Source organism: Haliotis asinina, chromosome 6 (genome assembly GCF_037392515.1).
Source record: "Haliotis asinina isolate JCU_RB_2024 chromosome 6, JCU_Hal_asi_v2, whole genome shotgun sequence".
NCBI lineage: Eukaryota > Metazoa > Mollusca > Gastropoda > Lepetellida > Haliotidae > Haliotis > Haliotis asinina.
Window position 1 is genome coordinate 48,720,401 of NC_090285.1, and position 11,479 is coordinate 48,731,879.

Below are 11,479 nucleotides of genomic sequence, written 5' to 3' on the forward strand. Positions count from 1 at the left end.
ATATTTACAGATCGCTGACGTGTAGGAATATTTCTGAGTGCGGTGTAAAACTAATCTCACTCACTCACTCACTCTGATTGCAAGCATGCGATACCTGTGCACAGGAAAGAATGGCTGTGTAAACCAAATCAACGTGAGTTGCCTCTTACAACAAGCATAGTGGTTGCAGAAGATGAATTCTATTGGATCTTCACGGCTTCGCGGTGTATATAGCGTAGGTCGTATCTGAATATCTTGGTCCTTTCATTTCGATGAGAATCGATCAACAATATGTTTATATGTAAATAACAGACGCCGGTCACTTCTAAAGATAATCTTGACGGTAACATTCCACAAAAACTACGTACACACAAACGTCCTGACAACATTTATTCCACAACATCTCAAGACCTATGGGGGTAGCCTACAGGTTAAAGTGTTCGCTCGTCACACCGAAGACACGGTTTGATTCCCCACATGCATACAATGGGTGAAGCCCATTTCTGATGTCCTACGCCATGATACTGCTGAAAGCGGCGCCTTCGACGCGGGGAGCGAACACTTTATCATCAAAAAGTGTGTTCCACAGGGGATATCGCTTATGTGATATACATGACATCAAAGCAGTTCCACAATGATAAGTACATTCAGTTAAAGGCGGAGTCCGCTGCAGGATTCCGACAACTTCACAATCATTTGTTTACGAATCGAATTCGAGTAAGGCGTGATGTTGTTTGTGTGGACAATTTTACAAAATCACTCTAAGATTTTGAAAGGACATAAAAATGTATTCCTTTTGTTTGTCCAGTTTCAGATTCTGAAGTATTCTCGTCTTATCCCCAGAGCGGAAGCATCCTCGACCATGGTATTAACATAAATATCAGAAAGCATGTAATTCGTTGCAATTACCTTCAACTTACATATAGCAAATTTTACAGTGAACTTCTAAAATTTAATTTAGTATGTAACACGAGTTCAGATTGGTCCTTGTTACAAATTTCCGACCGTATAATTTGCATGTACGGTCCCAATTTATAAACCGATTCACCAAAGCTTTTGAATGTATCCTTACACCCGTTGTTTACAAAACAAAGATGGCCACCTGCCACTCAAGCGAGAATTCTTACGGCGTTTTTGTTTCCCATTACATTGGATAGTAATATAACCGACCTAACCCTTCTACTTGCTCCTGAAGAAATGAACCACTACGTTGCAAACATGTAGGTTAAACACACAACATATGTCATATTTGGGATTTCACCTTTTTAGTAAAGTACAAATTCTAGTATTATTATGGTCGAGCCCCATCCGGGATTCGAACCCGCACCCTCAGAGTCAGGCACCTAATCGTCAGCACACAAAGTCACTCGCCTAGCCCGCTCAGTCACCGCAACCTCCACAAAAATGGAAGTCAGACAACTGGTAGTTTAGACTGAGTACTTTGTGAACCCCACTGATAAATGTAAATTGGCACAGCTCCCACGGCCGAAAGCTATAAGTACACAATGCCATTTAGAAAGTGGTCAAATGCAACATACGTCCTATTTGGGACTTTACTTTTTAGAATTTGTACTTTACTAGAAAGTGAAATCCCAAATATGACATATGTTGCATTTGACCACTTTCCAAATGGCATTGTGTAATCATAGATTTACCACTGTCTAAAACAACCGGGGTTTTACGTTGTTTGAAGCTTATGCTGCCGTTGGAAATAATGTAAGGAATAGCATAGTCGAGATTGCGTCATTTCATACGCTTGCAGCAAAAGGGAGTTTATCTTAGTTTAACAATAGTGCCAAGATGAAATAACTTAAGGATATTGTTGATTCTACATCTATATATGTTGATTCACATGTTTATCTCGACTAATAGAGGTTGTCTTTCGCATGGCCTTATGTGAAGGGTAAGGTTATCATGACGTCACAAACATTTGCTCCATCGCTCCAAATTTAAAATTGTTATGTGCAGAAAAGGAATACTATGATTTAGTCACCATTGTCAGACATGGTCACAGTGCACATGATAAACATTTTGTGGGGGTTAGTTGACTTGCTATTCAGTTTCTTGAAGTTTAAGAAGGGAACTACTTTTTCTGGTGGCGGTGTAAGTTCAGGGAGCGATACTATTACCTTTGACCTAGAGGAACTTTGACCTGGTTTAAATAAAGAATTTCAAACACGAAAAAAGAAAATAAAAGCGTAAACTGAGTTGAATTAGAATGACGATACATAGGTGCCGATATAACGTTAAATTTGATGATACATGTATATGTAAATGCGCCGGTTACGTCCCCAATTTCGCAAACACAGTACGGGTATCCCCTAAATAATATCCAATACAACGCTTTAACTGATTAGTTAAACCTCATCATCTACATCAAGTTAACATCCATAATCCAGTTAAGGATTCTGAAAAAGATCAACTTCAGCGTCGGTCCATATCGCCTTAATCTGAACTTACTCATTCCTATTCACCCAAATAAATGTTCAGATGTAATGTCCAAAAGTGTTCACACTCAAATACACAAACCCTAAAATGATATCCACTTGAAGACTAAAGATCAATATACTAAACATGCAGTGTCTCAAACTGACAAATTTGCTGGACTGGGGTAATGGACACGCAATCTTCAAACCTCTTTACCTCATCCAGGCGAAGTAAGTGATTAAAAACCTAATTCTTGGTTCTAACTCGATTTGTCCAATGTTAAATACATGACATTCGTACAGAACACAGACAACCACGCCACGACATGGCACGATATCATGAATCAGGCATATTAGCAAAATATAATGTTTCAAGGAATGAAATCAAGAATATAGATAGCTAAAACTTCCAACTTTCCCAAACAGTACTTGTTTCAGCAAGTCAACAGACCTTCCACTACATTCCTTTCGCAGACTGAGTATGCAGAAGAGTTGCAGGGTCCGTCCTCCTGCCGGCCACTTGAAAAGCTCACCACTGTACAGTAATCGGCCCCAGGAGCAGACCGAATCCAAAAATCTACAAAATTATTGCATCAAATTATTGTCAACAATGAAACCATTATGGTAGCATAAACTATTTCTTAGACCGAAAATGTTCTTTATTTCACCCAATTATGTGTTATTTTTAAACTTCGAGTTGTTTTCTCCATATATCGGATATGTGTTCATAATTTTGATTACGTTTTCTTCGTCTGAAGATTATTCTTCAACTCAAAATTTAGAACTTTGAATTATCTCGATTATTTCCTCGGTATGTCTATGACTGTCACGAAATTTCAAGTTTCTTTCAGTGAAATCCCTACACCAAAGATCATCCATACACTGTTATCCGTCCTTACTTCTATACTTATAAATGCCACAGTCTCAAGGAGTGAGTGAGTTTAGTTTTACGCCGCACTCAGCAATATTACAGCTATATGGCGGCGGTCTGTAAATAATCGAGTCTGGACCAGACAATCCAGTGATCAGCAACATGAACATCGATCTGTGCATTTGGGAACCGATGACATGTGCCGACCAAGTCAGCGAGTCTGACCACCCGATCCCGTTAGTCGCCTCTTACGACAAGCTGAGTCGACTTTCATGGCAAGCATGGGTTGCTGAAGGCCTATTCTACCCCGGACCTTCACAGGGCCAGTCTCAAGGAAGAAGTTGATGAATTTCCCAATCTTTCCTCACGTCTGTTAAATATTAACACATAATTGTAAGTAAACTTAGCCCCAGTGTTACTCTTTACACTCCTACGCTGGGTCTACCAAACCCTTGTTGGAGGTCGCGTCCAGTAACCCTTGAGACTGACCATTCAGAGTACAGCTTACAAAATCGCGAAAAAGGACATTCCCACATACCTTTTGAACCTTTACCCACGCAAAGGTTTGTGCCCGAACGATTCCGAATGCTGTTTTAACTCCCGCTTGATGCACATGGAGCACGCCGCAACAGTGAATAAACAGCGTTTTTGACAATATTCAAGGATGTCAGCTTGCGGTAATATTAGCTAATGGTAACCATGTCAACAGAAACAAAAAAAAAACCGTATATACTGCAGGTCGTATGTACAGAGATGATTGTTAGTGACCGGTGCATTTTGTAAGTCCCACCAAACCATAAACAGTAGCCGTTGTCTGATTGGTTAAAACGGTTTTTACTGTCTCCAATTTGATTGGACGGACATAGGTCGCTCAAAGGTTACCTGACGCGACCTCTTACTAGATTTTGTTAGACCCAGTGTAGAAGTGTAACGAATAACAATGGGGCTACGTTTACTTAGACTGCACATAACTGGTAACCAATTACCAGATACTTGAAATAAAGTGAGATTTATTTCAGTTTAAAGAAATAAGCAACCAGACTTGCGCCGTTAATCTTTTGTCATCTACCACATTAATAGCAACATCATCCTCACATGACTGCATGTAACTTTAACACATATTTGGATAAAATCTCCAAAACAACGTGTCATCATTAGTCAGTCGTTTCAATGTTTCGTGGAGGGTATCCGTCGTTTCTTACAATAACTATGCCCTATGTTTCCGTACCGCTGATGTGCCCTACTGTCTGGAGGTACCGATTTTTCCAGGCGGTGTCGGCAGCAAACAGTTGCCCCCCTCTTGCTTCACAAGAGCTCTCTGCAGCCGTATAAGTTGAAAGTCCACCATTCATATAACAGAAGTTGTTACTCCGGCTGTAGCGCCAACCTTGCGACACAGGACAGTCAGCTGGTGGAGTATAACAAATAGTTTACCTGGTAGTTTCTAAATCAAATCTGAAAACAGTATGGTTTTGAAAAATATTGTTTGCATTGCCCATAAAGATTATGATGTGCAAACTTGACGGTAACGCGGTTTTTTTTATTGTACTGCTCTCCGTCTAAATAACTATCTTGACATATACGAATGGCTTTCTGGACACAGTCTAGTTTATTTCTTTTGTTTGTTTCTTAACACCGTGCTTTGGGATTTTCCAGCTATTTAGCTGTGGTCTGTAAACAGTCGCATTTGGACACGATCCTGGCATCCTATCGACCAGCTGTACTGGTATGATGCTTGTGAGCACTCGCTGAAGAGGTCCACGACTTCCCGACTTCATGTCACGGGGATGTGGAGTGTGTGCAAGGTTGGCTTTGTGGACCTATTCTTGCTCAGAGGTGTCTGTTGCAGTGGGGGCATGGATTGTGCGGGGTTGAACCAGGTTAGGCAATGGATTTGCCATTGTCTTTTCTTTTCTAACGCTCCTGTACTGATATTACTGGAATATTGCTGCGGCGTAAAACCTTCCTCACTCACTAACAGACAGTACTAGAAGTACAGCAAGGATCAACCAAAAGCGACGTAGCCAAATGCCATTATCTTTCCCCATTCACTAATGCCGTTTTCTGATATTACTTTCAATGTACACCCCTTACAAGTGAGTCACAATGTTACTCTCTTGGAATGCCGAACTGCAGGAATTCACTACATGTGAGAAATTCTCAATATCTCGTAACTGAGTCGTTGATAATGTAGGGAAAGTAGCGATGTTTTGCGAAATCAAATCGATGAAAGGAAGATACCTCTCAATTTGTTTTTCTTGTCTACTAGATTCTTTGCCTTCTAAATATCTGGTACAGGTCAACTGTCCAAAGCTGGTACACCTTATTATGATACCCGTACTTTAAACGGTTCAAAATTATCATGGCATTGTTCGGTGAGATAAACACGTAATTCACTTGTCCCTATATGTTTGTTTTGTTCCCTCAGCCTTCGGGACGAGGGGAACATCAACAGACATAGAGGGTGCATCAATCCATGTTACCACTGAACAACTTTACCTAGTTCCCATGCATAATATCCTCCTACGACGTCGGGGCTACTGACGGGTATGTCTGACAGTAATGAACAACTGGTTGAAGACTCCTCGTAGTACAAGTAAATTGCGCTGCAAGTTGAATCTCTGTAACAGTCCCCCGCACATTCAATCAATGATACTTTATCCACTGGTTCCCTGGGTTCCAAGGTGTTCATCAGGAGCGCCATCTTCAGAACTGTACTTGAACTCATCTAAGTAGAATAAGCAGAGGTACTGTAGCTGTGTTTGTTTGTTTGTTTAATGCCACAGCAGTAACATTCCAGCTACATGGCGGCTGTCTTTAAATACTCGAGCCTGGACCAGGTAATCCAGTGATCAACAACGAACAAATATCTACCAATCTGGGATATCATGACATCTGTCAACCAAGTCAGCGAGTCTGACCACCCGATCATGAGCCTGAAGATGTATCTCAATACAAGACCAAACACGGCATCCGATTTGATTGGTTTGGACTTCACAAATATAGTTTCCCGAAATGCTACTTAATAAAGAGTCTATTAGTAAGGGTGGCAAATACGATATTCCATACGTAGAGGTTAGATCATTTTTCATGAATGGTAGTTTGAACGATGACCCTGTTTTTCGATTGTACCCGTGAAGGCCCGGGCTAGAATATTGGCTTTCAGTAACCCATGCTTGTCGCAACAAACGGGATCGAATGACATCGGTTCCCAATTTTGTAGATCGATGCTCATGCTGTTGGTCACTGGATTGTTTGGCCCAGACTCGATTATTTCCAGGCCGCCGCCATATAGCGGGAATATTGCTGATTGCGGCGTAAAACTAACCTCACCCACTCTTTTCCGATTGTAACTGAACATGTGCCAGGAACATCGTTCGTACGGAAGCCCGAAATAAATATCATACATTTTATCTTTTTTGCAAAGACATACTTTCAATAGTAATTTCAACAGATATGTTCAACAGTTTACTTATATTCTAAACGACACACAGTTCTACGTGAGAAAAATTTACTAAGCCGTACTTTGCAAGAAACATATTCATGCTTGTTGTCTGTTTTACGAAGATTCATTTTTTCATATATTTTTTTAGATTTTCTTCTGGGTCATTAAGACGAACAATGACATTATGAGCAACATTGCAAACAAAGTGATGTTTGCTTTCCTTTGCTTGAAGGGAAAATTCAGTTGCCACATGGCATCTGCGACTGTCGAAGATGATTAACTGAGGTCTCTCAGGATCAAAGTGTTTCAGGAATTTGTAGCATATGGACATCTAAGGCTGTGTTGTATGCCTACAAGACTCTGTGAGGTCTTTGTCTTTGAGGAAATTCTATTCTTGGCATCGTTAACAGTGACATAATCGTAGCTGTTGTCAATGCGACCAGGGACGTTGTTACCGTCATACTCATACTGAAAGGTTTGGACAGGCAGACAGATACCAGGGCACTGAAGTCGAACACCAAATAATTTATAAAGTTGCCTCGTACGACTCGCAGCGATTGACTCATTCTCGATATCTCCAGTGTATACGTTCCGATAAGTCTCCACTATACCCTGGATGCATCTATGGCTCAGCCTGATAGATTTATTACCTCCCTTGGCTGGCTTTTTATCGAGTCAGGTGTCTACGCTGGAAAGTTGAGCGAAGCAATCACAACTCACTTTCGCTTTTTAAATTATCCAACCGATTAAAATTGGGAACACAAACCATGCAGACTTTCTCTGAAAGAGGTAGAAGGAGTTCTTTCATATATTTTTTTAAAGTGTCGGAACTATACATTTGTCTGTATGATTTTCCCAAAAGTTGCACTGCCAGCAAACCTTCGCAGTTGCGACCGCTACCTTTGTTGACACTAGCACCCTCGGTTATAAAGTAGCTGACTGGCTATAGTGAGAATGCGCAGCCAGCAAAGGGAAGTAATAAAATTATCCGACTGAGCCGTAGATGCGTCCAGAGTATAGTGGAGAATTATCGGAACGTATACCCTGGAGATATCGAGGATGCGGTTGACTGGGACCTGTTTTCGTTGACATTCCCCAACCAACATTAATGTACGCTCAATGAATTTCCAGCAGGTCAGATAAAACAAACTGTTCCTTGGTGAGTTACCACTTAACGTTACCTTGGAAACATTTGAGCCATATTGTTCCTTGGTAACCGTCATTTGGTGACCTGCTAATGGGATGTCGAGAAAGATTACTAAAACTGAAGGTCAGCTGATTTTAGCGTTGATAAATAATATCTTCTGTATGTTCTACTGGCTTTCAGCAAATTGTGATGAACTCATAAGAAAGGTTGGAACCTCGTGTGTATATTAATGAGGTCTGTACTTGTCAACCTTTGCGACCTTTAGTGTGGAAAGGAACCATAGATTAAAGTTTAGTTTCGCTGAAAACGACGGATGACTATTCGAAGGCAATATGTATATGCCACCGTTTAACATTTTGAACACACTTGGACTATTTGGTAGACGCGTCCTCAACAAAGTTTCACTGCATTCGTTTTGCATAGAGAAAAAAGACGGTACAATGTTTCTGGACAGGACGGACTACTAGAGACGACATAGATCGTTCCAACAAAGAATTGGACAACTAGTTGTTCATTCGTTATCCTATTCAAATACCAACGACAATTTAATTCGCGTTTCTAATACTTATGCAAAAAAGCTTTACCTTGAAAATACCAGATGAATCTGGGACGATTACCTTGTTGTGGAGATTACCCTTCCGAGTCAGTTTCCAAAATGTGTGTCCGAATATACAGGACTTTTCAAAGAAGCATTGAATTGTCAGCTTATGGGTACGTCAATACTGATATGCATAAGATGACATTCCCAATGCCTTTGCACATTTATGTTCGAAAGTAGTAATCCATACTTGAGAGTGTGTATCGATGTGTTGCAGTTTAATTTGCATAATGAGCTGGTCTGATTTATTTTTGCATATACAACTCCTGAATGTGTTTATGTTTGGTTCATCGTGCATGTGCAACATTGACATATTTCATGTGCAGGAGGGGCTCTGGGGTAACGTGGTGATTAAAGCGTCCGCTCGGCACGCCGAAGGCCCGGGTTCGATTTCCCGGTGTGAGAAGTCTATTTCTGGTGTCCACCGCCCTGCTATTGCTGGAATATTGCTTAAAGCGGCGTAAATCTTAACTCACTCACTCATCTGTACCAGAGAATTGTTGGTTTACTTCACATTAGTTTCATGCTCTTGTGTGAAGAAGGTATTTGTGTTTCTATATCTACCACTGAGAGATAGATATAAATTTTTCACTTCGGTATTTGACAGAAGTGCATTTTCAGATAACTGGTAATTATAGAATTATAATTCAGATAAGTATTGTTCCTTTACAGAATAAAGGGAGGTTTAGACAACCCGGATAGCTATAGAGGTATATCGTTAATGAGTATTTTAGGCAAGATATTTACAACCGTATTAAATAACAGAATTTCAAATTGGTCAGCTTGAACTTGAACTTGAACTTGATTCAAGAATGCTAAGCCAGTTTTAGAAACAGATATTCAACCACAGATGATATTTTCACATTATATGCATTACTCCAAAAATGCCTTTGACAAAGTAAACACAAATTATATGTTGCTTGTGTTCTTGTTGATTTCAATAAAGCTCTTGACTCTCTAGATCCTTCCAAACTGTGGTATTGATTACGAGAATCTGTTTAAAGGAAAACTTATAATATTTTAATATTTATTCAAACATATGTTTACGCTGTGGTGGTGATGTAACTGACGTCTTTGACTTCTTCTCCCATTGGGTTACGACAGGGCTGTATTCCCAGTCCAATTTGTTTTCTTACTTTATGAATGAACTGTATTATGGTATCACAGTCTCCTGTAAACACGGTGTTCAAATGTTTCCTGATATGCTTGAAATTCTCAGAACGTTACCCACACAAATGGCAACTCTGTGAATTTGGAGAAAGCAAATATATCTTCAAAAGAAGCGGTACCTCTTCAAAAGAGAAATGGTTTCTCAATGGCTATCGCTAATCACTATACTTACCTTAGCCTTATGTTTACTAACACGACGAACTTTAAGAAAGTGTCATTGATTCACGTGAAAAGAAGGCTTTCATCTTTATATGTTATGTCTGTTTCTCATCAACGTCAAGAATATCTTGAAAACCTTCGCCTCCTAGCTTTTAAAAGATGTCTAAATGTTGGACAAGGAACGCCAAATTGTATGGTTTATGGGGAATGTGGGAGATATCCAGTATATATAACTGTCACAAACTGTCACAAATCAGACTGAAGTACTGGCTTAAGATTCTGGAAGTAAATGACCAAAGGATACCTAAAATAGCTTATAATATGCTTGTTGTCATGGCATGGGCAAGACAACTTGGACTTCACATATTAGAAATCTTTTATTTTCACATGACTTCGGAATGCATAGTTAAATCAGGCAGTAGGTAATGTAACTCTTTTTCTTCAACGTATCCGAGAATTTTCAGTTGATATGTTCCGTGACATTCGACTCTCGAAAAGAGTTCAAGGTATGATTTGTATGGGTCCTTTAAGAGCCTTACCCATCCAGAAATACATTTATCTGTAATGACGTTAAGAAATATCAGAATATCAGAATCGACTAGCTAGGTCTATTACATTAATTATTAATAAAGGAAATAAAGGAAGAAGACTGGCAATATAAAGAAATACGTTAATTTGTCATTAATGCACTTCATCTGAAGAAGTAATTATCTATCAAAAACCCAAAAGTAACCTTTTGTCACGGTTCTCACTTCCAGAAATGAAGCTGTTATCCGTAACATTTCCCTATTTGTGAAACATGCTGTTGTCTTGAGAAATGATATTAGATTATTCAAGTAATTTCATAATTGTCAGTGCATTATGTGTTATAGCTACGTACATGTATGTAACTTGTTGCGTATGGGCCAGAGGCCTTGAATACAACAAACTTGACTTGACTTCTGAATAAGTGTCACACTGGTTTTCATGGTCCCAAAGACTCTCATACTAATATCATTGAAGTAGTAACTCATGTAAGATAAATTTAGAGTTAAACAATTAAAAATATTGTTTATTTCTTTTGTTTATTTTCTGGATGAGAAAAACAATCCCTATTGATATATTATATGGCTTTCATATCGATATGATTCATATGAGTGAGTGAGTGAGTGAGTGAGTGAGTGTGAGTGAGTTTGGGTGTATGAAATATTTCAGTAATATCACGGCGGGGTACACCACAAATGGATTCCACACACTGTGCCCTTGTGGAGATTCGAACCCATGTTGAGAATAACGACGGACGTTTCTCTTGATGGTTTCGAAGATAATTATCTTATATCTCACATGGTCTTAATTCAGTTACGAAAATTACTGTACAATCCAAAAAGGAAAGTCCTCTCCAACGCTTCATCGTACACGGCATGCTACACGTTGTCTTAGAACTCAGGAAAACACCACGATATTCTCAGAATAACATTTTTCATACGGCAGAATAGCCCCCATCCCCGTCATAAACCGCGACTAAGTATAACAACATGTGAGGCTGCAGGTTGTTCAGGAGACATTCCATCCAGAAAGCAATATCCCAAAGCAGCAACGCCCAGTGTAAACAGCAAAGCCTTCGTGCTCATCAGTGATAACTATGTATGTTAGCTAATATGTAAATACATCGCTCAAGCGTTAATGTATGTACCAAAGGAAATAC